Raw genomic sequence first — 27,777 nt, forward strand, 5'->3', positions numbered from 1 at the left:
TTGACCGATGTAGCCCAATGCTTTTACAGTGACCGATGGTGTTTCATCTCTTTCCGATCGCTTTATTATTTCCACTTTATTTTCAATCGTGATCATGATTATTTTCATGAACAGAGCTCTGCCGCCGGATCATAATGTCCACCGCACTGAGACAGGTTAAGTAAAGTCTGGGGTTCCGCTGGGTCCTAAGGTCCACCGCATTGACACAGGTTGAATAAGGGACTTGAGCACCCATGTTTTTTGGTATCTGCGAGGGGTCCCAGAACCAATCCCTCGCGGATAAGGAGGGCCAACTGTATATAAATAATCTGCTGGATAAGCAGCATCTGTGGGAGGAAAGAATCTGTTGATGTTTTGGGTTGGAACACTTGTTGTCAATGTAAGTCGAGATCCTGAGGTAAAATGTGATAAAGACTAACCAAGGTGGGGTGAAGTTAAGTTTGAGAAGAGATTTGCTGTGAGTTATCTTAAAGAATGAGAGGAGTGGAGAAAAATCATTAAATTTTAAGGACGGAATTGCAGGGATTAGTTGGAAATGGATGATGCTGAGCTGTGGCCTCTGTTGAGTCACGGCCCAGATTTAGATTTTTTGTTAAGTTTAGAGGAATGCATTTGAGCGCTGAGAGTGGAGTTGTAGGTTAGATTTGGGTGTAGGGACAGGTATATGGGAGGAATTAGAGGTCAAGTGGAAGTGTAATCTTCTGTTCCACATTTGATGGTCAATGACGCATTTGTGCGATATCTGTGGTCGAGTGTCAGGATGGCTGACCAGCAGGGACAAGGGTTCTGGTTGCCCTTCTAACCACCCACAGGGTCAGCGAATTGTCGGAGGGTTGTGGAGTTAGATTTCCCTGTGGGCGGAGGGAATTGAGTGCATGACGCCCTGGGGTTGCAGATTAGAGAGATCAGAGTTTGAGGCCTAATATTTGGGGTCCCATCGTCGGCAAGACTGAATTTCGTGGTCTAGTGTTTTGGTGATCAGCAGGTCCTGGGTATGATGCTGAGGATCAAGCCTAAAGATTGAATCAGAGGTCCAGATGTCAGGGTCTGTGGGCTGGGGCATGAGTCTGTGAATCTCTGCAAGCCTTCTGGAGATGTTGAGGACCCAGTGTCAGTGATTCTGAGTCCAAGTCTGCTGGATGCTGTCGACAGCCTGTCCTGGATTTGAAGAACTGTGTATGCACTGATGTTAATTCTTAATTTGAGGTTTAATCTCACAGAGTAGGAAAGCCTTGTTATGTACTACCCATGTTGGTGACTTATTGGATTAAATTGCATAGCTAGCAGTCCTGATGAAGGGTCTTGGCCTGAGGTTTCAACTGTTTGCTCTTTCATAGATGCTGCCTGGCCTGCTGAGTTCCTGTAGCATTGTGTGTGTGTTGTAAAAAAAAAGATACTTCTCATGAGTTCAGATTGTATTTTACATTTAACATTAAATGTAGTCATCAATATTGAAAACTAAAGGAATAAATCAGTTAATTTTATTAGTGGCAAGGCTCATGTGTACTAATGAGGCAGCACAGGAGACTGAAGAGAGATTTAATTGTATATAAATGTGAAGTGCCAGTAATGGAATAGGGTCTATAATCCCTATGCAGAGGGATTAATATCTTCAGGAAAAGTTAATTAACTGAAGATTTTGTGAAAAGTTGAAGAAAATTTACTTTTCAATCAAACAGTGATCTAAGTATGCACAGATATCCCCACCTTTGAAAGATTATACTGTATCATTTTACATACATCTCAAGGACTGGTTTACTTCATTGTTCAGACTCCATAACAGGGTTCAGTTGTCAATTATGACTGTTTGAGTAGTGGGTTCTCCCCCACCCCCACCAAGCATAAGATAAGTTAAAATTTTATTTATCCCAAAGGAAATCATTGTTGCAAAGTTGCTGAGTCAGAAATATGTACTTTAAAATACAAAGTGTAAGCATTGAGGTATGAAAAAAATACAAAATGTGCATTTAAAAAGCAATATTGCAAAATACAGGTGTGGCATGAAACCATATACTTATATACTTAATGAGGAGGAGTTGTAGAGTCTTATAGCCACAGGGAGAAAGTATCTCCTGTGGCTTTCAGTGGTGCACCTCATTGGAATCAGTCTGTTACTAAAAGCTGATCCTCTGTTTGTCCAGTATGTCATGGAGGGAGCGAGAGGGATTGTTTGTCCATAATGCTCTGCAACTTCTGCAGCATCCTCCTGTCAGACGCAATCACTAGGGAATCCAGTTCTATCCCCAGAACAGAACCAGCCTTCCTGATGAGCTTATTGATCTTTTTGGCATCAGCTGGTCTCACCCTGCTGCCCCACAAACTACAGTGCAGAATAGAATGCCGGCCAGCACTGAGTGGTATATCATCTGCAGCATAGTTCTGCAGACATTGAATGACCAGAGCCTCCTCTGGAAGTACAGTCAGCTTTGTCCCTTGTACAGAGCCCCTATATTTTCAGTCCAGTCCAGTTTATTGTCCAGGTGAGTTCTCAGGTACTTTTAGTCCTGGACAACTTCCACGTCTGTTCCCTTGTTGGAGATGGTAATGCAGGGTGTTTTCATCTATCTGTCCTGAAATCCACCACCAACTCCTTTGTCTTAGTGATGTTGAGCTGCAGGTGAATCAGCCCACACCATTCAACAAAGTTGCCCACTACTCTTCTGTCTTAGCCTCTTGTCTCTGGCTGATAGAGCCCACAACTGCCAAATTGTCCGAAAACTTTTACAGATGGCAGGACTCATAGTTGAAGAGAGGGATAAGACAGTCCCCTGAGGTGACCCTGTGCTACTCACCACAGTTTCTGATACATGGCTCTGCATCTCACATACAGTAACTGCCTGGACCAGTAGTCTGTAATCCAGGTCACTAGTGAAGCATTCGTTTGCATCTCTGTGAGCTTACTTCCTAGTAAAGCAGGTCATATGGTGCTAAAAGCAATGGATAAATCAAAGAACATGACTCTTACAGTGCTGTCTGGCTCATCCAAATGGGTGTAAGCCTGTTGAAGCAGGAATGGCGTCCTTGAGTCCAATATGTGATTGGCAAGCAAATTGCAGTAGGGGGGGGGGGGGGGGGGTCTAGTGAATGGTGTGTGTCAGGATTAGTTTTTCTAATGATTTCATAATGTGAAGTCAGTGCCCTGGTCTGCAGTCACTGGGCGTGGTGGGACATGTCGTCTTGGGTAATGAAACTAAGCAGAATGTTTTCCTCAGTACTGGGACCCTCTCCAAGCTTAGATTAAAGATGTGTTGAAAGATTGCACCCAGCTGAGTAGCACACACCTCAAGATGCTTGGGCTGATGCCATCTGGGCCCGCTGCCTTGCCTGGGTGAAGTCTCCTGAACTCTCTCCTTACCTGTTCAGCAGTGATGGGATGAGATGTTATCAGCTAACAATGTAGTTTTAAATAGTTTATTTTAAAACTTTTAGTTTTTTAGTTTTAGTAATGCACATTTAATTCAGACAAAATAATTCTTGACAAAGACTTAAAACTCAACGAATTTTTAACTTCAAGATCTCTGAGGATCTAACCTGGTCCCAACATATCGATGCAGTTAAAAAGAGGACAGCGACTGTACTTCATTAGGAATTTGAAGAGGTTTGGCATGTCAACAATTACACTCAAAAACTTCTACAGTCGTACCATGGAGAGCATTCTGACAGGTTGCATTGCTGTCTGGTATGGAGAGGCTACTGCACAGGACCGAAAGAAGCTGCAGAGGGTTGTAAACCTAGTCAGCTCCATCTTGGGTACTAGCCTGCAAAGTACCCAGGACATCTTCAAGGAATGGTGTCTCAGAGAGGCAGCATCCATTATTAAAGACCTCCAGCACCCAGGGTATGCCTTTTTCTCACTGTTATCATCAGGTAGGAGGTACAGAAGCCCGAAGCACATTCAGTGATTCAGGAACAGCTTCTTCCCCTCTGCCATCTGATTCCTAAATGGACATTGAATCTTTAGACACTATATCACCTCTTTTAATATCAGTATTTCTGTTTTTGCAGTTTAAAAAAATATATTCAATATTTGTAATTTTGTTTATTATTTTTTCTCTGCTAGATTATGCATTGCATTGAACTGTTGCTGCTAAGTTAACAAATTTCACGTCACATGCCGGTGATAATACACCTGCTTCTGATTATAATTGATTTCTACAGTACAGGTACAGTTCTTACAATTGAAAAATACATAACAAATTGCAGAGAAACAAGTCATCTGTTACAGGAACTGAAGACTGAGGAATAAATTCTCGCATCTTCCTACTGTCATTCCCATAGTCCTGGCTGCTTTCTAACATTTATACTGTTTTGCTACTCTGACATCATCTGCATGTGATGTTTTCAGTTGCATTCAGCACACCTGGAATTTTTAATTATCCTGTTGTTTGTCTTGATCAAATCATGGGTCAATAAGAACTTTATGTTCTGTTGTTTATATAAGAAGAGGCTGATCACGGTATATTGGTTAGAAGTTTAACTTGGTCACAAGCAAGTCTTGGCCTTTAGAACCCAAGTCTTGGTCATGCTGCTGTGATTTTAAAAAAAACTGGGATTAGCAGTTAGCTCCTTGGGCCCTGGAAAATAAACATCTGTCACAATACATGCTATTTTTCTCAGTAAACTCAGTTATTTTCAAAGGTTATATTTGTGATGTCCTCCTGCCTCTGACGGCACAGCCTAGGAATGATGTACTGCAGGTTTTCTTCCTGCAGTGAAAGTCACATGATGCTACCAGCAAGGAAACAGCTGAGATTGGGAGATATGAAATCAGTTAGGTTTAGCATTTTTATGGAAAAAAAAACCAAAGTCAATATAGGAGCAAGGGTTCTTATGGTTAAATCCAATTTTTTTTAGGCTGAGGACTGAATTTGCAAAAGTGGACTGGAACCAGCTGCATGATGGTAAATCGGTCTCCAAGCAATGGAAGACAACGAAGAAAGCGAATCAGGGTTCAGGGTAAACATCTTCCAACAAGGGAAGAAGGTGAGATTGTCAGATCTAGGGCTGTCTGGATGGCAAGGAAAGTTCATGTTGGATACCGATCACTTAAAGGATTGAAATTAGAAATGAAATTGGCAAATAAAAGGGAAGGCATGAAAAATATTTGAAGGTTTTTTTTAAAAAAAAAGCAAATATTTAAGTACCTTTTAAGAAAGAAGGCATTTAGAAATGAGTTGGGGCCCACCGGAAGCTACAAGTTAACTTATTTATGGAGGTGGCAGATAAGGAAGGATTCTTAATGAATACTTTGCAGTCTCCACAATATTCTGTTTTTTTTTGTACTTCCCTTGACCTCAGTGTATTGCCGTGTACATGTCTGAATTAAAATCCATTTGCCACTACCTGACCAGTCCACCTATATCCAATGCTGATGTGTATAGTTAAGGGTGAAATGCTGGGTGGGTGAAAGTAGAAAAGCAGTAAGTTTATTGGATTTTGAAATTGGATAAATCACAAGGCCTGGATAGAAAATGTCTCAGACTATTAAGAAGCAAGAAAGAAAATAGAATCATTTTTAATAGCCCTGCCTACAGGAAAGGTAGCGGGGGGATGGAGAGCTACCATTGTTTTGAAATGATGCAATAAAGTAATTAATTACAGATCAATTAGTTTAACTTTGCTGGACATCTTATTGGAATCAATTCTGAGAGAAAGTATAAATCTTTAGTTGGAAATAAATAGTCAAATGTCTTGGCATAGATTTGAGCTAATCTATTTATTTCCCTGTTCTTGAGAATGAGGATGCTGATATTCACACAGACTTCCTCTTGAGGTTCTTTTTGCTGTTGCTGTACACAGTAGTTCCATTAAGCACAATGTAATGTAACAACTTGTAAAAGCTTCTTCAATAATACTTCACATATCCACAAACTCTTAACTAGATGGTGAGGTCAGCAGGTAGAACTGAACAGCAACATGTTTCCCTTTAAGTCACATGCCACTCTTAAAATGAAAAATATTGTCGTTCCTCCTTTGCTACCAGTTCACAACTCTAGAATTCGCTACTTGTCCTTCATTATGAGGGTAATTCATCTCTACCTCAAGCAACCCAAATCTTGTTTGTTTATTTAGCAATACAGCATGGAGTAGACCTGTCCAGTCCTTTTAGCCACCCCACCCTAGCAACCCCACAATCCTGATTAACCCTAACCTAATCACAGGAACATTTGCAATCACCAATTAACTGTTACACCTTTGGACTGTGGGATGAAAGCGAAACACCTGGGGAAAACACGCTTATTCCACCGGGGGGCCATGCAGAGACTCCTTACAGAACGGCTCTGGAGTTGAACTCCAGACTCCTGAATGCTGTGAGCTGTAATAGCGCACTATTAGTAGGATATTATCATTTGTGGGATAGTATATTGCAAATTCACAGCCATACAGTGTTATATAAGGAATATGACTTTTTTTTAAAATTTGGACCATTGCAAGTGTTTTAATACAATCAAATTACGAGACTGGATAATTAGACCTGTGGTAGTTTTAGGATCAAAAATAAGTAGATATAAATGAAAATTTAATGCAAGAGATTTTGAGCAGATGGCAGGAGAAAGTTCTTCAAATCCTGACCCAGTGGATTTTTATTCCCAGTTTCACAGGACTATGCCAGCATTCAAGATTAGCTTGGCTCAGTGTGGATGAAAGAAAATGATAGGAGGGATAATGTAACTGCGTTGGTAGATATGATTGAAACTATTTGCTTGATGAGTAAAATCCAACACATATTAGGCAAAATGTTACATTTGCATTTAGGACTTTGTATGTTCCTCTCTACAAACTGAGAGGCTGACACGTGTAGTATATATTCTATACTAAAAGCAGCACCTATAATCAGATAAAGAAGTGATTGTAAAAATAGTCAAGGTGACTTGTTGCTTTATAATAGTTACGTGTAGAGGTTGCTGTAAATGTAATGTAGTTTGTCTTGCATTGTTTGGTCTTTTGGATGAGGTTTCTGAATTTCATACAGTGATCTTTTTTTCCCCATCCTTCACTGTTTTCAGCAGAGACCAGAGTTTATTGTTTCAACCTCCATGCTATTTAATTAAAATTCTTCCCGAAGTGAGATAGGATAGAATATCATTGTGTAGTGTGGTTTGATATGATTTAAGAAGGGCAATCGAAATTAATATCTTTTCTGGGCATGGCTCATTCAGCAATAGTTTTTAGTGTACATCTTCTTGTCTATACTTTTTCAGAGAGCTGCCATGAATGGTGCATAATTAGAATATTTTGAAAAGTTGGTTATTAAAGTTCTTTGTTACAACTTGTGTAATTTTGATGTGTGAAATGTAAAACTCTTAAGTCGTTAAAAGAACTGTTGTACTTGAACAAGAAAATCCAGGCTGGTGGCATGGTGCAGACCTGAAGGAGTGCCACATTAACAGGTTTATCTTTTTGACATGTCATTGAATTGATAATATGACTGTGCTTATGACTGGGTGATAAAGATTCCAAAGTACTACCTTGAAGAAGAATATGGCAGTTAGCCTAACCAATTTTGCTTCCAATTTGCTATTTTTAAGAATCTCATGTAGGCAAAATAGTTGTCATTTTTTTACTCTGAGTCCCTCTCCATGACTCTTATTTGATAATCTATAACCTTTTGAAGGAGAAAAAACTAGTGAATGAGGACTTTTGATCTGTCCAGTATCTTGTGTCATTTAACTTTATCCCTTCACTTAAATCATTAAAATAAGGTATATGCAGATGTAGCTATTTGAATTTTGATATTAGCTTTTCAGATATATTACCGTACTGCAGTTTTGAGTTTCTTTATGAGATATGTTACCTATACTTCAATGTTGTCAGATACTTGGGTGGTTTGACGGGAGAGAACACTCTCTCCCAGTTGTCCGTGGAAGGTCTTGTATGGCTTTAACATGTATTAAGGCATTTTAAGGTAAATTAAGTATATGAAGAAGAATTTATTTATTTTTGTTACCTGTTGATTGTAAGAACTATCATGGACCTCCACTCTAGGATATGGTTGGATGCTGCTTATTTATCTGTCATTTTAGAAGAAAACTAATAAGTGAGTAGAAGAGATCAATAGTACCTTCTGCATTTGTTGCCAGAAAATTTCAAGTGCAAGTACTGAGGGTAACAGTTTTCTATAACATGAATGTATTTACTCTTTTTTTTTAAAAAGAAGTCACATTTAAAACTCCACCACCATGTATGCTATATGGCAGCAAGTAAAGCAGTCATTAATTATTATCCAGCATGATTTACATACCATGAACCTAGTAGCTTTTTAATCAATGGATCAGAAAAGCAAACAAATGAGGTAAAGCTCTAGTTCACTAGGTAATCAACTGTCATCCTGTTCCTGCAGCTACAGGCTTACTCAATATGAAGTTTCCAATTTAAATTTTATGTAACAGAGATGTGATGAAGTGGTGGCTCCATTAGAGCATTTGAGAGCAAAGTTTTCAAATTATGCAGCACCCTTTTAAAGTTTAAAGAAATGTCGGAATGCTTCACAACAGTGCTCTTTGACACACTTGTCAGTGAGCCATAGTCACTCCCTCTTGGCTGAACAACTGTTTTATAGATTTATAACAGATATGTTAGCAGCAGTAAATGATCTGAAATCACAATAAATGCAGTATCTATTGTCTGTCAATCTGCTTATTTGCCAGTGTTATTTCAAGTCCGAAGCAGCATTTATTCCAATATTTTTGAGACTCGGTGGCCAGAGGAATTGAATTGTCAACCTGCTTCGTTGGGCTCTGCTTATTTGGTAACGAATTCAACGCTGCCCTGAAGAGTTTGTTGTTGACTTAGTTGCATGGAGCACCAGCAGCTAGTTGTGACTCATGCGTATCACTGTCCTAGATTCAGAACTCCTACAGTATAGCAGCATAAAATATGCTATCAGGTTTGCATGATAGCTTACTCAATTGCTCAATCAGTTTTCACTCTTTGTTGTAATCATCACCTTGGCTTAGCAAAGGTTGTGGAGTTCAGCCCTCCTGAACCTGCTGGCTGTATTAAGTATAATTAACAGTGGTGCCTCAATTAATATTTTTTCTTTCCACTTAAGGGTCGGCATTTTTTTTTAACAGGGGTGCAATCTGCATGCTTCCTTAAGCCTGGTCAAATGCTAATGAAGTCATTGCATTGTTTGAAAAGGAGTTTGGAATTTCCCTGCTGACCCTGTCTAAACATTCCTGCAATAATTGCATCTGGGGCTACCTATAGAATATTCACAATGCCATCCTGTTTGGCTGCATCTGAATTCACAGAGCTCCATAGTAAATTGGTGTTGTTGAATGATCATTTAAAATATTTCGGGTGAAAACATTAAAATATTTTTGACATTTATATTATGTTCAACTGATAGTCTTGTTCCGGAGGCACTTACTTAATATCATGTGTTTCATTGTAGTCTGAGCATTTCTCATCCCCAAGGAAAGAAGTAATGGAAATATTATTGGCTTATTCCCAAATCAAAACCAATTAATATTTGTGCACAACATAATTTTTATTAAAAGACAAACCAACTTATTTTTCAACAACTTTAATTTGTTCTTGGGATTTGTTTCTAGTGATACCAGCATTAATGATTATCCCTAACTGCTGTTTGAGAAGGTGGTTATGTAGCATTAGGATATTCGCATTTCATGTGGTATAGCTGCTCCAACCGTGTTATTAGGTGGGACATTTTGTTGATTCTAACTCAGCAACAATAAGGATCAGCAGTGTGTTTCTTATGCACCCGCTGTCTGGACCCATTGCAATTTGCCTATCGTCATAATAGGTCAATGGCAGATGCAATCTCAGTGGCTCTTTCCATGACTTTAGACCACCTGGAGAACACAAACACCTATGTTAGTATGCTGTTCATCGACTATAGCTCAGCATTTAATACCATCATTTCCACAATCCTGATTTGCTGTTAAGGCATAGTTCAAGTACGTTCTATAAATTTGCTGATTATACAACCATTGTTGGTAGAATCTCAGATGCTGACGAGAGGGCGTATAGGAGTGAGATATGTCAACTAGGGGAGTGGTGCCGCAGCAACAACCTAGCACTCAACGTCAGTAAGACGAAGGAGCTGATTGTCGACTTAAGGAAGGGTAAGGCAAAGGAACACATACCAATCCTCATAGTGGGATTAGAAGAGGAGAGTGAGCAGTTTCAAGTTCCTAGGTGTCAAGATCTCTGAGGACCTAACCTGATCCCAACATATCGATGCAGTTAAAAAGAAGGCAAGACAGCGACTATACTTCATTAGGAATTTGAAGAGATTTTGGTATGTCAACAAATACATTCAAACACCTTTATAGATGTACGGTGGAGAGCATTCTGACGGGCTGCATCACTGTCTGGTATGGAGGGGCTACGGCACAGGACCGGAAGAAGCTGCAGAGGGTTGTAAATCTAGTCAGCTCCATCTTGGTACTAGCCTACAAAGTACCCAGGACATCTTTAAGGAGCAGTGTCTCAGAAAGGCAGTGTCCAATATTAAGTACCTCCAGCACCCAGGGCATGCCCTTTTCTCACTGTTACCATCAGGTAGGAGATACAGAAGCCTGAAGGCACACACTCAGTGATTCAGGAACAGCTTCTTCCCCTCTGCCATCCGATTCCTAAACGGACATTGAACCTGTGAGGATTACCACACTTTTTCATAATATATATTGGTTTTTGTACGAATTTTAATCTATTCAATATACATATACTGTAATTGATTTACTTTATTTTTCTTCTATTTTGTATTGCATCGAACTGCTGCTGCTATATTAACAATTTTCAGGACACGTGCCGGTAATAAACCTGATTCTGATTTCCCCCCCACCCCCCAAGAGGTAGGGGGCATTGCTGTTGAAATTACTATTGTAGTAACTTATTTGCTGCAATGTACTACTTAGATGCTAGAGATGGAGGCTGAATATTTTGGGTGGTGAATAGATTTCCAGCTCCTCTGTCCTAGCTTGTGCCTGCTTTCTTGGTTCTTGTTCAGCTGCACATCTAGCCAAATGGAGAATATTCCATTGTACTCACTGCTGACTCATGCTTCATAAACTTCAAGCTAAGTCACTGTTGACGGAATATCAGCACTTAATCTGTTCCTAAATTACAGTATTATTTTTGTATCCAAGTTCATCTCAAGTTCTGGGTAATAGTGCGCTTGGTGGTGGTACCACTTGGATACAAAGGCTAGTCATGTCTAGTTCCTCCTAAGCAATCCCTCAGAATTGAGGATAACTTCCTTCCATGATTTGCTTCATCTCTGATTTAGTGGGTTCCAAGACGAGTGATATGTGACCTATAGATGCATTCATAAACGAAGTAAGAGGTGGCTGAAGGAGAAGGTGCAAATGAGTAATTTGTAAAGTGGTGCACTCTTCTTCCACTTGAGATAGGTTCCTGTCTCTGCCTCCAATGTATGATCTTAAAAGGTTCTGAATACCAACCCAAACGCTCCTCCTCCACTTTGGGTAATGAGGCTAGAGGCAGTGTGATTGTGCGCTTCTTCAGGGAATTTTTCGGTACATCCTTGAATCTTTTATTTGACAAATTGGTAATCTCCTTCTCGGGTACAGGTCAGATTTAAAGTACATCTATTATCAAGGAACGTATAAATTGTACAACCTTGAGATTTCTCTGTTTACAGGCAGCCACAAAACAAGAAACCAGAAAGAACACCTAATGTGCAGAGAAAGGGATAGAAGTGAGTAACAGCATTCAGAACTAAATTGAGTCCTTGAAACCGAATCCCCGGAGTAGCCCGGCGCCTCAGTATCAGTTCATCACATTAGTGGGGCAAATCAAATTAAGATTTAAATTTAATTATCACATGTACATTAAAAACACACAGAGAAATCTGGCATTTGCATTAAGTCAACAAAACCAAGGATGTGCTGAGGCAGTCCACAAGTGTTGCTATACACTTGAGCCAACATAGCATGCTCACAATGCAGACAACTGGTCACATCTCACAAGGCATGCTAAGAGCAACTTGGCCTCAATGCTGGAGTATTTTCTTGTCAGAGGACACAAAGGAGGTTTGCTTACCCTTTCAGTAAATGTGGAGAATTTTGCAAGGACATCATTGATATTTTTACATTGCTGTGAGGTGCCTACTTTTGGTGGTCCAGATTTCTGAAGAGTATAGGAAGGTAGGAGTAGCGTTGCTCAGTAGACCACAAACTTTGTGCTCGTTTTGAGACCTTAATCTTGAAATAACATTTTTATGTCAATTGATCAAAGGCAGTGTTAGGGCATTGAAGGCAGCAATGAGTTTCATCATCTGTATCTGCCCTTGCTGAGAGGTGTCTCCTGATATATATGAAATGGTCCACGTTTTCCAGGGTCTTGCCTTGAACCTTGATTGTTAGTTGACAATATGGAGCCATTGGGCAGGTTGGTAGAGGTATTTAGTGGATGTTAGGTGCAAGGCCTTTCCACTTTAATGTCTTATGCGTAAGAGTTAACAATGTATTGGAGCTTGGATTCCAAGTTTCATACTTTTGTTGGAGATTGTTGCCTGGCGTTTGTATTCCACTTATCTGCCTATGCCTAAGTATTGTCCAGGTCACATCTATGCAAACCACTTCATTATCTTGGAAGTCACAAATGGAATTAAAAACTCTAATCATCGTAATTTTCATTACGATGGTGAATGTAAAGTATGAGTTATTTTCTTTTGTGTTGGAATTTAATAGCAGCTCCAATTCCCTCGTTTATAGCTTGCTGTGGAATTAGTTGTACTACAGTACTAATTGCATCAAATTACTTGTTAATATTAACTGAAGGAATTTTTAAAATTAATGCCGGATCTTGAAGTATCATTGATGCTTATTTAAAATTTAATAATTTTTAAATTTGTGCATACAGTTGTTAAGCTTGATTCACTTCTATCATTAAACTGCCTTATTCAGGGCAGCTGGTTGTTATAATCTGGAGCAAAGAAGCAAATTGCTAAAGGAATTCAGCTGGTCAGGCAGGACCTGTGGAGGCAACAGGATAAATTGTTCTGAATTGGTGTGGCAGAACTGATCTTCTTTACTGCATAGTGCTTTCTTTGACTACATTCATAAGGAATTGCCAAAAATTAGCCTGGCTCTGTTCAGTATAGTATTTTGTACAGTTTTATCATTCATTTTCATAATGCCATAAATAGGATTTCAGACGAGAGAGAGAGAGATCTGTGTAAGAAATAGAAGTGTGAGTAGGCCATTGAATCCAGATGAAGGGTCTTGATCTAAAACATCAATTGTCCTTCATAGTGCCTGACCCATTGCAATCCTCCAGCAGTCTGTGTTCCTCCAGATTCCAAAACCTTCAGTCTTTTGTCTCCATTTAGCCTTTGTGGCTGCTCATCCATAAAACTGTGATTGTCAACCTGGTGCCACTTTCCTGCATTAATTCAGTAGCCCCGATTGCCTTAATACCCAAAAGTCTCTGCTTTAGATACACTGAGTGACTGAAACTCGGGCAGAGAGTTTCAAAGCTATGCTGTTCTTTTCTCAGTGAAGAAATTTCATCTCATCTCTGTTCTGAATGATTATCTTTTTGAGACTGTAACCCCAGCCAAGGGAGTAATCCCTATAGTCCAGCATTTCATATGTTTCAATGAGATTGCCTTTCCCTTTTAAACTCATGATGGGTGAATGAGACTTGGTGTGCATTAAAACAGACAAAAAAGGTAAGGATTATCTCAGATGTAAAGTGCTAGGATGCTAGGGGCCCATTAGGATTTCATTGGAATATTCCAATCTGAAAATTCACACTGGTTTCAGCAGCAGATGGATAGAGACAAAGTTGAATTCCGGAGAGATTAAAAGGAAAAAAGTGGAAATAGATATTCTGAAGCTCTTTTCTGGGTCAAAGCTGGCAGCTATTTCTTTCAATCTTAGCACGGATACCAGGTTTAGGAATGGAGTGACTCAGAGGATGTTGGGGGCTGGAGCCATAGGGCTGATTTCCAGCACTGCCATAAGTTTTTCTTCGTGGAAATCTGGTAACGACACCTCTGTTTCACAGACTTCCATAGTCTAATCAGCGCTCAGGCTGGACATCTGCCTGCTGGGTGTGTGCCAGATTAAAATTGATGCAAGCACTGTAATCCCATTAAAATGGGAATAAACATTTGTCAAGAGAAAGGCAAGAAGATCTTATTTGATTTAATTTTGCTAGTTTAAATTTATTAAATTAAGTATGTATGTTTTTGCTTTTTCATAAACCACTTTTTAATTCTGTTTTCTTAATTCTCAGATTTTTGGATGTTTGCTGGCCTTAAAGACAATACTCAGGTCATTCTGACATTTAAACAATCTCCCTCAAAAGATCATTGCACCTGAGCTGAAAGGGCATTAATGTCCTAGCAGGAAGGTTTGCTAGTGCTACATGGAGGGGTTTAAACTAGAGTAGCGGGGGATGGGAACCAGAGTGCCAGAAAGTTAGTGGAGAGGTTGTGGAGACAGATGTTGTTAAGACCTCAGAAAAATTCAGGAATCAAATTGGTGCGACTAGGCTTGACCTGAGCTGTGTATATTTTAACGCACAAAATATCGTAGAAAAGTCAGATGAGCTCCGGGCATGCATCAACACAAGGAATTATGATATTCTAGTCACTAGTGAGACTTGGTTGTAGGAGTGGCATGACTGGCAGCTCAATATTCTGGGGTTTTGTTGTTTTAGACACGACAGAGCAGGAGGGATTAAAGGAGAAGGGGTGGCTTTTACTAGTTACAGAAAATGTCCCAACAGTGCTCAGTCATGACAGATTGGAGAACTCGTCTGGTGAGGCACTATGGGTGGAACTGAGAAATAAGAAAGGTATTTCCACGACAAAGGGGCTATATTTGACAACTATATAGATTACCCAACAGCCCAAGGGATTTAGAGAAACACATTTACAGAGAGGTTGCATTATAGTTGGTGATTTTAACTTACCACATACTGACTAGAACTTCCATACTGTAAAAGGAGTAGATTGGATAGTTTTGTCAAATGTGTCCAGGAAAGTTTCCTTCATCAGTACATAGAAGTCCCAATGAGGGAGTGTGTGATGCCTGATCTGTTACTAGGAATGAGAACAGGCAGATGACAGAAGTTTGTTAAGGGGCACTCTTCTGTTTTAATGGATATCTGTAGAGAACAAGAATTTCAGGTTGTATATTGTATATATTTCTCTGATATTAAATGGAAGTATGGAACTCTTGAGCTTTGCATCCAGTGATCATAATGCAATTAGTTTCAATGTAAGTATGCAAAAAGGTAGGTCTGGTCTATGGGTTGAGATTCTAAATTGGAGAAAGGCCAATTCTAATGGTATTGGAAAGGATCTGGTGAATGTGGATTGGAACAGGCTGTTTTCTGGCAAAGTGTACTTGGTAAGTGGGAGGTCTTCAAGCAAAATTTTGAGAGGAAGTGTTTAGACAATTAAAAGTTCAAAGTAAATTTATTACCGAAGTACACATGTCACTGTATACAACCCTGAGATTCATTTTCTTGTGGGCATACGCAATAAAATTTATAGAATAAACTTGAATATGGCATTGGAGCTTTATTTTATTGATTTAACAAGCTGTTTGTATTTCCCAAGTTTTATTATACCAATTGTTCAGATCTTCATTTATGTGGAACCACATTTGATTGTCCTGTAAATATGTACTGAGTATCACTTTCTAGCAGAGCCACCTTCAAACCTAGCTACTGGTTATTTATGTCCCATGTGGATGCCATTAAATGCATACTTTTAGGTGGTGAGGGAAGACATGGGGCCAATTGAGAACCTATCTGTCTCTGGTGGCAGAAAACAAGACGGGAATATTTAATATCAGATGTGAACTGGTCTGTGCCTGAACATTAATTCAGTTTCTCTTTCCACCATGCTGCCGGATCTTCAGAGTTTCTAGGATTTTTAGTTTTTACTTGTAATAGATGTTTACTAAGAAAGAAGATTTTGCTAAACTTTTGTAATGTTGATGTTTGATTAGGCCAAATTTGTGTTTTGTGTGCAGTTCTGGGTATTAATACGGCTGAAAGGTTGCAGAGAAAATTTAAAAAGGATGCTGCTAAGACTTGAGGATCTGTGTTGTAGGGAAAAGTTAGAGTGAGGGCATTCTCTCTCCCCCCCCCGTAGAGCATAGGAGTTTAGGAAAGATTTGATAGAGATGTAAAATTATAAGAGGTATTAATAGGATAAATGCAAGCAGGCTTTTCCCACTGAAGATGGGCCAGCCTAGAATTAGAGGTCATAGATTAAGGTGAAAGATTTAAGGGAAGGTGAGGGGAAACTTCATTCAGAGGATGGTGCAAATATGGAATGAGCTGCCCACAGAAGTGGTGGTTGTGGGTTTGATTCCAATGTTTTGGAAATTTTTTGAGAAATTTTGATTATCCCTCCCCCCCCCCCCAGCCTTAACATTTAAGAGAACATGGATGGGAGGATTATAGAGGGGCATGGTCAGGCACGGGTCAATGGGACTTGGCAGATTTATTCTTTGGCGTGGATTAGATTGGTTGAAAGGCCTGTTTCTGTGCTATAGTGATCTATGACTTTGTGATCCTTTATAAAGGGGAATCTCCACGGCAAAGAAGGAGAGCAGAATCCTGTGAGTAAGTTGAATGATGTGGCCTGTTGTAGCAAAGGCCTGTTTATTTGGAATCCGTATTTTCTGCAGTATTTCTTTATAGATGGCTTTGATAATGTGTAGCTTTTCAAATGATGGGTGTATTTAAGATCCAGAAATGATTTTAAACACCATATTTTTGGTATCGCTTGTTTGGTTTCAGTCTTTCCAAATTGTACAGATCTGCATGTTCTGTAAGATTTCATTTGGTTGAAAGGCAAGTGGAAAGGAGTTGGTCAAAAATGAAATAACTATAATATTTTTCAAAGTAATATAGAATTGAGGAGTAGTACTTGTATTTCTTTTTTGCCTTCACCTGCTTGGAGAGTGTACTCCTTGTGTTCTTTTCAGGCAATTGATCAGTTTCAGTATGATTGAAGATGTGTGAGATGCTTTACTTTGGAGCTGCACTAACTTGTTTTGACAGCAAAAGTAACTCATTGAAGGATAAACTGTCCACTCGGGGAAAAAATTTGAGTAAAAGGCCTTAGAAAGGGCAGGAAATAAATTGCTGAAATGAATGGGATCAAGAATAGAAATATTATTTAAGTTTCTGGTTTTGGGATTGATGTTCCTTCAGTACCAGAATTGAAATATAGTTTGAGTTCAAGTTCAGTTATTCAACCATACGTGAATATATCCGAATGAAACGGCGTTCCTCCGGGGTCATGGTGCAAAACGTAGTACCAACAGTCATACACAGCACAAGGCACATACAGCACATTTAAGATCACAGTAAACATACTGTCACACAAGAACATAATATAGACCAAGTCCCGAAGTAACATGCCCTGCAGATTGATGGAGCATGAATGTTATTGACGAGAACAAGCTCTCAGCAGTCCGCAAACAGACTCGTGCATGGAGCTTCCACCGAGCAAGCACTGGAGGCCAGCACTGATGGGAGGAGCCTGTCCCCAATTCGGCATGGATGCTTTGTCACACTGCCTCTGGCCTCTCCCCTCCTAGTGGCTACAACAGGCAATACAGTGGCTTGAGGCCTACTCCTCACTACAGCCAAGACCATGCTCCCACCGCCAGTCTCGCCAATAAATCAGTAAACTGGATTTGCAATATTCTATCTTACCGAAGTCCAACAGGGTCTTGTGATCACAAGAGAAACATAAAAGAAAATCACTCGCTGTTAGACTACACACTGCCTTTGCGCGCCTACGTTGACGCCTTTCTGTCGCAGGCAGCAACATAGTCCGCATCATGTCCAGCTCCTCGTGCTCTTCTGCTAATGAGTAACTCGCTGATGGAGCAGACCTGCAATGCTTGGAAGTTTGCAATGTCCAGCCGTGCCTTGTTATCGTAGTAAAAGGCAGAAACACCTTTGGTTGGCTGCTGCATCTGAATGTGCCACCATCTGGCTGGAGATGTTGAACCTGAAAAGTTACTGAGAAAGTGAACCTGATGTTCCATTTTAACTGACCGTGCATGTTGCTGGATCAGTAAAATTCTTCTGGGTCCAAGTACACTACCTGTGCAAATTATAGTGGTATAAATGAAATGAATTCTGAGCTTTGTCAGATGTTTATATTCTGATTAAATACTCACATTTACATTGTTCAAATTCAGATTAGCATTTCATATAATATTTGTTGCATTTTGCAATTATTTCTATATGCATGAGAAAGATCATTTGAGTTTTGCTGCAAAACATGCAGTGGATATATGATTGACTAACCTCTAATTCTTCAAAGTATTTCTGCCACTTTTGGGGCAAAAGCAACATATCAATTTTCAAACCATCCAGGAAGAAGCTGTTGTCCTGATTGACACTTGCCCATCTAGCCGACAAATAAAACCAGTGATGGTGCAATGAACCAGCTGCACATCTTGGCAAGGCACTCTGGCTTGGAAACAAAGATCACCTTCCTCCTGGGTCTGAAATACTTGATCACCATATCTAAAGTTTGTCAGATACCTGTAGTGTTTCAAGAAGTTTCACCATCAACTTCACAAGGAACAGGGTAGTGAGGTCAGCTCTTGATTATGTCAACCAGTTGCAAGGTTGATAGTTTTTGTGTGTAATAAAATACACATTTTGTTGTGTAACTTTTTTTTTATTCTGCCAGAAATTGGATTGTGCTGAGATTTTTTTCTTTGGTTCTCCTAGATATATTTTAAGTCTGTAAAACTAAGTTGGATTGTCAATGTTTTTATTTAGAGTTGTGAAAGTACAAACATTTTTGTGTGTAGCTTCAGGCAATGGCAGTTTCCTAAATAAGAAAGAACATTAAAATGAGGTTACAGTGATGAGGCAGCCTATTTAAAGTCCTCTGGACTTCAAGGCAGTACTGTGTATATGACCTCAAAACTTTAAATAGATTTTTGGCCATTAGCAGGGAGATGAATTTAATCATTTCATGAGTTGTAGAAGGTAATGGCCAGTTAAGCAAGCACTTTTTGACCAATTAATTCTTTTGGGAAACACTTATCTTTTTCATGTGCCATTTCATTTGGTTACATTGTAGCTTTCAAGGTTTTTGTCTTGCTGTGAAATAAATTGTTATGATGGACTGCAGGTAATGTTGCTTAGGGAATACACTATGCATTAATTTACTTGAAGCACTGTGATGTATGCTTTTATAGTTAACATTTGTCACAAGGTACATCAGTTAATCTGGGGCTGCTGCTTATTTGGGACAACTCTTAAAGACCGAAAACTATTCAGGAAAATAACTGGTATTCCTTTTGTTTATTTGGGATACTATGCCACTTAATTTGGCAAAGAAACAGTAGACCAAACAGCTTTTAACTAGCGATAGACGAATTAACTTTGTGGCCTTTCGTCACTACACTGTGCTTAGGGTGAACAGTTTTTAAATAGCATCAGTTCTGTGTGCCTCGGTTTAAAAAGCAGTGAGTTTGGTCACTGATAGTTGGCGAGAAATAAGTAGTAAGATAGTTCAGAACTGTTTTGCTCATGGTGGTTTCAAGCACTCGGGCTTAGAAATACCAGAAATGGCTGGGAGTGAAAATGAAATTATTTCATGACTTCAGCTAGTTAGGAACTGTGGAAAAATTTGAAGGTTTCAACAGTTATCTTGAATATTACAATGTAAGTGAATATTTGGAGGATGCAGTTGGTGAAGAGAGTGCGAAGGCAGTCCCATCATCTACGTTAGGTGTCTGTGCTGATTTTGTTCATTTACAGTCAATCAAAAGAACACTGCAGCATGCACTCAGCTGTCACCCGTGGCTCCCAGGAGCTGTTTGCATGCAACAGCGAGCACACCTGGTACATCATTTCAACAAGTAGGTTAAACCAGGTGAAGATAGCTGGTGGGCCTTATACCCCTGAGGAGTAGAGACATGCCTGTCTTTGAAAGTAAAGTCAGCTTCAGTGGACTGGGTAGATGAGATCTACAGTGAGAAGCAATGGTCAGGAAGGTGGTTCTGCAAAGCTCTGTGGAGAGTGAAGGGTATAGCGGGGCACTGAAGAAGACATGGTCAACCAGTGCAATCAAGGAAGACCCGAGTTGAGACCATTGAACCCAGACTTCCGAGTTCGAGAGACTGCCCTGGTTCAACAGTGTTTCCACTTTAAAAAATTTCCACACAGGTTTCCTGTCACCGTTGGATACAACGGGCAACCACCAAACCGACCATTAGGACCTGGTACACAGCTTAATAGTACTGTAGTAGTATTGATAGTATTCTGATTTGTTCTGAACTTCATTTAAATACATGTTACTCAGTTAAATAGTAGTTTGCCTTTTTTATATACCTTTTTAGCTATTTACACAAAACTTCAGCTAATTGATGCAGCTGTGTAATTGGGCCAAAGTGTTTTGAAATCTAAGTTGCACAACCTGCTTCTCCACTCAATGATATATCATGCATTTTTTGGCTAATCAGTATTTGTTTTAAAAGTTTAAAAAGTTCAAAATGCCTATGTGAATTTTGTGAATTACCAGTATCATTGCTTGTGGTAGCTGTTGTAAGTATATTCACTGCCTTGCTTCTGCTATTGTATTCATTTTTTAATGACACTGAGTAAATGTGTTTCTGGATTTGCTAAAACTGTACATAGAATCGTAAAAAGTTACAGCATAGAAATTAGCCGTGTTGGCCTACCTCATCCATTGCTGTCTGTGATGCCTGAGCACCCTCATTCCTGCCCTGATGAAGGGCATCGGCCCAAAATATTGACTGTGCGCTTTCCATGGATTCTGCCTGGTCTGCTGAGTTCCTCCAGTGTTTTGTGTGTGTTGCTTGGATTTCCAGCATCTGCAGATTTTCTTTTTCTTTTGCCTACATTGGGTCTGTATAACTTTTGTGCCTTCCAAGTAATGTTCAAAGCAAACTTATTATCAAAGTACATGCATATTACCATATACAATCTTGAGATTCATTTTCTCGCAGGCATACTCAATAAATCCATAATAGAGTACTAACCATAATAGAATCAATGAAAGACCGCACCAATCTGGGCATTCAGCCAGTGTGCAAAAGACAACAAACTGTGCAAATACAAAAAGAAAGAAATAACAAAAAACGAGTAAGCAATAAATATCAAGAACATGAGATGAAAAGTCTTTGGAAGTGAGTTGTTAGGGGCAAGTGATGTTGAGCGAAATTATCCTGTTTGGTTCAAGAGGGATCCAAGTGCCTTTAAAACATTTGTAATTGTATTTTTCTCTACCACCTTCCTTAGCAGTTTGTTCCATCTAACCACCATCCTTTATGAAAAGATCTGCCTCTCAAATCTCCTTTAAATTTCTTTCCACTCACCTAAACCTGTACCCTCTCATTCTAGATTCCACTGCCCCAGGGAAAAAGACGTGGACTATCCAGATCTCTGTCCTTGTACTTCTATAAATCTCCAGAAGGTCACGCCACAGCTTCCCATGTTACAGTGAAAACAAGCCCAACCCACCCAGTCTCTCCTTGTAGCTAAGGTCCTCCACTCTAGGCAACATCCTGGTGGATCTCTTCTCTTTTCACCACATACATTTTTTTTTACCCCAGATAAAGCTATCTAGAACACGTGTGGCAAATGGAATTGTATGCAATATTCTTTAATCAATCTTTTCTTCAGTTGGACTGTGAAGTCTTTATACCTACACTCACTGCCTCGGCTCATGAAGGCAAGTATGCCAAATGATTTTTGCGTGACTCTTTCCCACCCATGTCACTACATTCTTTCCTGGATAATTTTAATTGACACTGCTTGTTGTGTGTGTCAACTCAGTCTTTTATTTGTACATCCTACTATAATCATTTAGTTCAGCATTTTGTGTTTGTTGCTTTGGATTTCTAGCATCAGCAGAATTTTTTGTGTTTATGATTTAGTTAGAGCTGTGCAAGCTAGTAGAATTATCAAACTATCTATGTGCTAATTGTCTTGAGCGATATGATTGTGATGACAAAATCCAAATTGTCGCTCACGTAAGTTCCATAATTTGAATGCAATGTAATATCCTCAGGTCTTTATTAACAGCATTATAAGTAGTTTTACTTAGTTGTTCTAAAGCTGTTGTATGCTTTTATTATACTGAGGAAGGTTTCATTTACAGAAGAGTATTTATAAAGTGACGGATTCAATATCCTGGTAATAGCTAACCCTAAGCCATTAGCTTTAAGTAGAATAAACCTGTTTATCAGGTTACTCTTCATGGGACATTAACTAAATGCATTTAGCCCTCTCAACTACTCTAACCAACTCATGGTTCTGTTGAGCACAAAATGCTGGAGGAAATCAACGGGCTAGGCAGCATCAATGGAAAAAAGTACAGTCGATGTTTTGAGCTGAAACACAAACAAGAGAAAATCTGCAGATACTGGAAATCCAAGCAACACACAAAAACCACGTTTTTGCTCAAAACATCGACTGTACTTATTTTCCATAGATGCTGCCTGGCCTGCTGAGCTCCTCCAGCATTTTGTGTGTGTTGCTCGAATTTTCAGCATCTGCAGATTTTCTCTTGTTCATGGCATAGAATTTGAAAGTTGGTTGGCTCAAGATATAACTCTGGTTTGGAGGATAATTGAGATAATATCTGAATTTAACTCGTAGGCGTTGCAGGCTTCACATATCGCAACAGCTACTATTGGCAACATGGGTTTTTTCTAAATGTACTTATCTTGAGGTGCTTCTTTACTTACTGCCCATCACACCATTGGTGTTCAGGGCAGCATTTGAAGGTCCTCCATCTCTAGCAGTTTTCGGGGCTTCCTTCTTCACGACAGTTGCTTCCTCTCGGTCTTCACTACTGTCGCTCAGGGACGTCCCGGAAGGAGACTGGGAATACCATTGCGCTCTGATGTAGAAGGTATTTTTCAGTGCTGTTTCCGTAAGAATTTTGTTTTACCTGTCAGAGTTGTTAGCCCTGAGCTGAACCCCTGAACCTGGAGGACTGGTGGACCAATCTTGGTCTGGCCTTTACCCTTTGACTTGTTTGGCAAGGGTGACCCTACCAAGAGCCAGAGCATAAAATCCTGTCTCCAGCCAACATAACTCTCTGGGTCATTGAGGTACACATGCCTCCAAACCCAACAATGAGATTATTGTCCTCTTGAAGGTTAAGGTGCTTTGCAGAAGTTTAAAACATGGGTTTCTGGGTAGTGGATTCTCTATTTTTGCTGAATTGCGGATGCTGAGAATAAATGCAGTATATTTATCTGAACTTTGGCTTTTTTCAAGTAGAGTTGATGACAGATGTGACTTGCTGATTGCATTTCAGGGTAGTGTATGGTTGTATTTCAGGACAGCCAGAGTTCTGTATTGTTGATCCAGATTTGCAAGATCAAATCCCACCATGTCATCTGGGGAATTCAATTCCAATTTTTTTCCAAACAGGAGAAAATCTGCAGATGCTGGAAATCCAAGTAACACACACAAGATGCTGGAGAAACTCAGCAGGCTAGGCAATATCTATGGAGAAGAGTAAATAGTCGACATTTCGGGCCAAGACCGTTCATCAGAATTCTTATTTACTAGTATTTCAAAGAAAGCTAGTCTTTCTAGTGATGACCATGGAATTACTGGATTGCTGTGAAAAGAAAATCTATAGTTCATTAGGCTCCTTTTTAGGCAAATAAATCTTATTGTGCCTTGGTGTGACCTATGTGAAAGTACAGACTTGAAAATGTATTTTAATTCTTATCTGCTGCTGACTCAGCCTGTACAGCCCACATCCCTTAATAAATGGAAAAAAAAAGATGCCACTTGTATGCATTTGAAAATGTATGAAGTATACTCATTTGGTTTGGGGGAAAGATCATGTTTGCATCTTGTATGAGATAACTAATGGATGTGTTGGGTTAAAACCATAAGCCAAGTTTTGACAACTGTTGGCACGGTTTAATATATTTATATCTGATTTATATCTGTGGTGGAGACGGATGTCAAAACTGAAAGCAAAGCTCTAATTTTGACCATTGAAAAAAAATCAACTCTTCATTCCAGAAGAGATTGAATTAGAATGTCTTGTTCTCTGGTTGTTGATAGAGCAATTAAGGTGTTTCCTGTTTTAAAGGGCCTGCAACAATTGTGTCTTGACTTGTCCCATGAGTCATGCACTGATAATGAGAATGTAATTCTGGTAACACAGCATAATGTTGCCCAATGCAGTAAATTAATGTTTCTGTGAAGTATTTTTTGTGCCCTGTTTATCACACCTGTTTACATTATTCTTTGGGATTGGTTCACACTATATTGAGTTAAATCTGACCTGGATGGTCTTGTTTAATATCCCTATTAAGCACTGCACAAGCAATTAACAGCACGTGAAACTATTCTTTATTTGAAGTTCTTCAAGTATTGTGATGTAAAGTGCCTTTCTGAAAAGTTATTTTGTTCTTAAGTTTCCTCAAAATGGAAAACAGAAGTTTTTTTGTTGCAGCAGTATGTTTGGATTTTGACTTGTATTCATGTGTCAAAGATTTCAAAACAGAAAATCTTTCTTTTATTATTGCTTTTTTTTGCCATTAATGTAACTCATTTCCCAACAGTTAACTAGGTGAAGTACAGATTTAAGCTAGCTTGACTCCAGCCAAGAGGAAAATACTGAATTTATTGAGCACTTTTTTCACAATTACAGAATGTCGCAAGTATTTCATCATCAACAAAATTGCTTTGGAATGTAGACGTTATTGAATGGGGTTATGTGATAGACAGTCCATGTAGAGTAAGATCTCAAGGAGTAAGGGTGAATGGCTTTAAGATAGAGATAAGGTATGTGGAGTGAACTTGAAGAAATACTTAAACCCAGGCTGTAGCTGAAGCAGGGGTATGATAGAAGCAGTACTCCCAACAGCATTTATTTGCATTTACTCTTGAAATGCTGTAGCTACAGCATTTGGAAAATGGGAATGGTGTAGATAGGGGTATAGTAGCTGGCACAGACGTGATTCTCAGAAAGGCCATGCTGTGTAACTCTAAGCAGAAAATAAGTTGAACAATCAAGTAATCCAAAATGATTACTTTATTGAGATACAGTGTGGGATAGGCCTTTCCAACCCTTCAAGGCACGCCGCCCAACAATCCCGAGATGTAATCCTAGCCTGTTTATGGGACAATTTACAATGACTAAGCTACCAACCGGTATGACTGTACGGTTGTGGAAAGAATATGCCCAGCGCATTATGTAATTTCAAACTCATTTGACTGGTCCTCTGGGTGGCACAGTAGCACAGTGGTTAACGCATCACTTTGCAGTGACAGCAATCGGCAATCGGGATTCAATTTCTGCAACTGCCTGTAAGGAGTTTGTACGTTCTCCCTGTGACCGTGTGGTTTCCTTAGACTTTCCAGAGATATACAGTTAGGATTAGTGAGTTGTGGGCATGCTCTGCTGACACCGGAAGCGTGGCGACACTTGCGAGCACCCGAGCACAGTGCTTACTGATTTGATAATGATCATAAAATAAAGCAGACTTTATGTATACCTGTATGTTTTGAGGTTTTGATGTACATGTGACAAATAAAGCAAATATTTATCTTCAAAAAGATCTTTAGTGCCATGTAGTCCTTTATATCTGCATGAACTACTGAATAAAATGTCACATCCTCACTCTGATGTCTCTGCTGATAGATGCCTGCTTTGACAATGCAGTACTCTCATATTGAAAAGATTGTCTGCTTCACGGAGCTTGAGTGACCAGTGGAAAAACCTTGGGTCTTGATGTATTCCCTAGCTTGTGAATTTATTTTCCCACAATAATGATTTATGATTATGACAATGTTCATCATAACCTGCATTATGTGCAAATGTATCCAAGCACAAATGATTGTAGTCTCATGTGCTATCTAGGGTTATATGCAGTAATGGGCCATACTGGGACTAAAGCTGTCTGGGGATGTATTAAAAGGTTCTTACACAGGTGACCCTTGTTGAAAAGTACTTATTCTTGAGGTTCAAATCATGAACACAAGAAACGCAGACGCTAGAAATCCAAAGCAACACGCACAGAATACTGGAGGAACTCAGCAGGTCAGGCAACTTCCATGGAACTGAATTGATAGTCGATGTTTCAGGATGGGTTTTGGCCTGAAACATCAACTATTTTTCATTTCCATGGACGCTGCCTGACCTGCTGAGTTCTTGCAGCATTTTGTGTGTGTTGTAATTGTTGAGGTTGAGTGGTTTTGATAAGTTTGAACTGCCGAGGGCGAATGTCCGATTTGTCTTTTGAACCTGCAACACATCCTTTTTGTGAGTGCTAGCTTTGCTTGAGGATGAATAGCTAATGTTTCCTTTCCTTCTCATTTTCAGAATAATTCCACCTGCCTTAAAAATGGAAATAGTGAATGTGCATGCCAAACTTCTGAGCATCTGAAAATAAAGGTGAGGTTAATTTATTGTTTTAAAATGACTCCCAAATCATCTATTTGTTTTTATTGATGTCCTATACACTTCACTATTGTTTTACTTTGGATTTCCAATTATCAGAGCTTCTAATAAACTGACAGCATTAAATGACTGTTTTGAATGGAGTGCAGGTGCTCTGCAAAATGATGGCCTGTTTTGCCAATGTAGAGGAGGTCATCTTGAGTTTTAAGTTGCATTTTCTCTGCCTTCTCCATGATGAGGCCAAATCCAATCTAGAAGAACAGCATCTTCTATTCCTTTTGAGTAGTCAAAACAAAAATCAGGTTATCTACTCCCCTTTTTCTACTCCTATCAGTCCATCCAGGATCTCTTTCCTTGTTCACTTTTTCCATATCTTCCCACTCCCTCCCCCACCCCACTTGTTAACTGCTTTCATCACCAACTCCTTCCCCCTTGCCCAAGACAGAGACACACATTTGGCTCCATCTACCTATTTATTTTGCTTATTTTTCCACCTATTATCTTCAGCCTTTGTCTCAATACTCCCACTCCACTGCCCTCAAAACCTCTCCCACCCTCTCCCTATCTGGTTCCACCTAACACCTTCCAGCCTCCCTCTCTCTCACCCCTCTCTTTCTTTTCTTCCATAGAACACTGCAGCACAGAAAACAGGCCATTCGGCCCTTCTAGTCTGTGCCAAAACTTTATTCCGCTAGTCCCATTGACCTGCATTGACCCTACACGCTCAGCCTTGATGCGAGATCTCAACCTGAAATATCTACCATCTCTTTGCTCCTTAGATGCTGCTTAACCAGCTGACTTCTTGCAGTAGTTTGTTTTGCTTCAGATTTCAGCATCTGCAGACTCTTGTGTCTCCTTTCAGGAACTTCTGTTCTAAATACTTTTAGGTTATTTAGATTTCATAACTGTACTGGTCCTGTTGCATTTGCCTCAAACAGAGCAGGATCATTTGAAATTACAGATGGAAGATGTTAAGGATACTCAGTAGGTCATGGAAAGAGAAGCCTAATTAATGTTTCATGTTGATGACCTATTAGAACTATTTTGGTGAGATGTGGTGACATTATACATTAACTCTCCTTCTCTTTTCAGCTATTTTTCAGCATTTTGTGTTTGCTTTAGATTTTCATAATCTGATTTTTTGCTCTTTGATTTATGTATGTATTCATCTGTCTATCTACTCACCTATTGTCTTTCATCCCTTCATACCTCCATGCCTTCGAGCCCTTTGAGCTACGCAGCCTAGCAATCCCCCAATTTAACCCTAGCCTAATCATGGGGCAGTTTACAATGACCAATTAACTACCCACCAATACATCTTTGGACTATGGGAGGAAATCGGAGCACCGGGAGGACATCCACACAGTCACAGG

General features: G+C 39.6%; 1 protein-coding gene across 7 annotated transcripts in view; it reads left to right on the forward strand.

Annotated features, from left to right (window-relative positions):
- sipa1l1 (signal-induced proliferation-associated 1 like 1) overlaps window positions 1-27,777 on the forward strand; it is a 379,448-nt gene that overhangs the window by 18,872 nt on the left and 332,799 nt on the right. For all 7 annotated transcript variants that reach the window (XM_073040260.1, XM_073040252.1, XM_073040259.1 and 4 more), the window contains exon 2: window positions 26,327-26,398. The gene's annotated coding sequence lies outside the window, so the exon portion shown is untranslated. The remainder of the gene's footprint in view (window positions 1-26,326; window positions 26,399-27,777) is intronic.

The sequence above is a fragment of the Hemitrygon akajei genome, chromosome 3 (genome assembly GCF_048418815.1).
Source record: "Hemitrygon akajei chromosome 3, sHemAka1.3, whole genome shotgun sequence".
In the NCBI taxonomy this organism is placed as follows: domain Eukaryota; kingdom Metazoa; phylum Chordata; class Chondrichthyes; order Myliobatiformes; family Dasyatidae; genus Hemitrygon; species Hemitrygon akajei.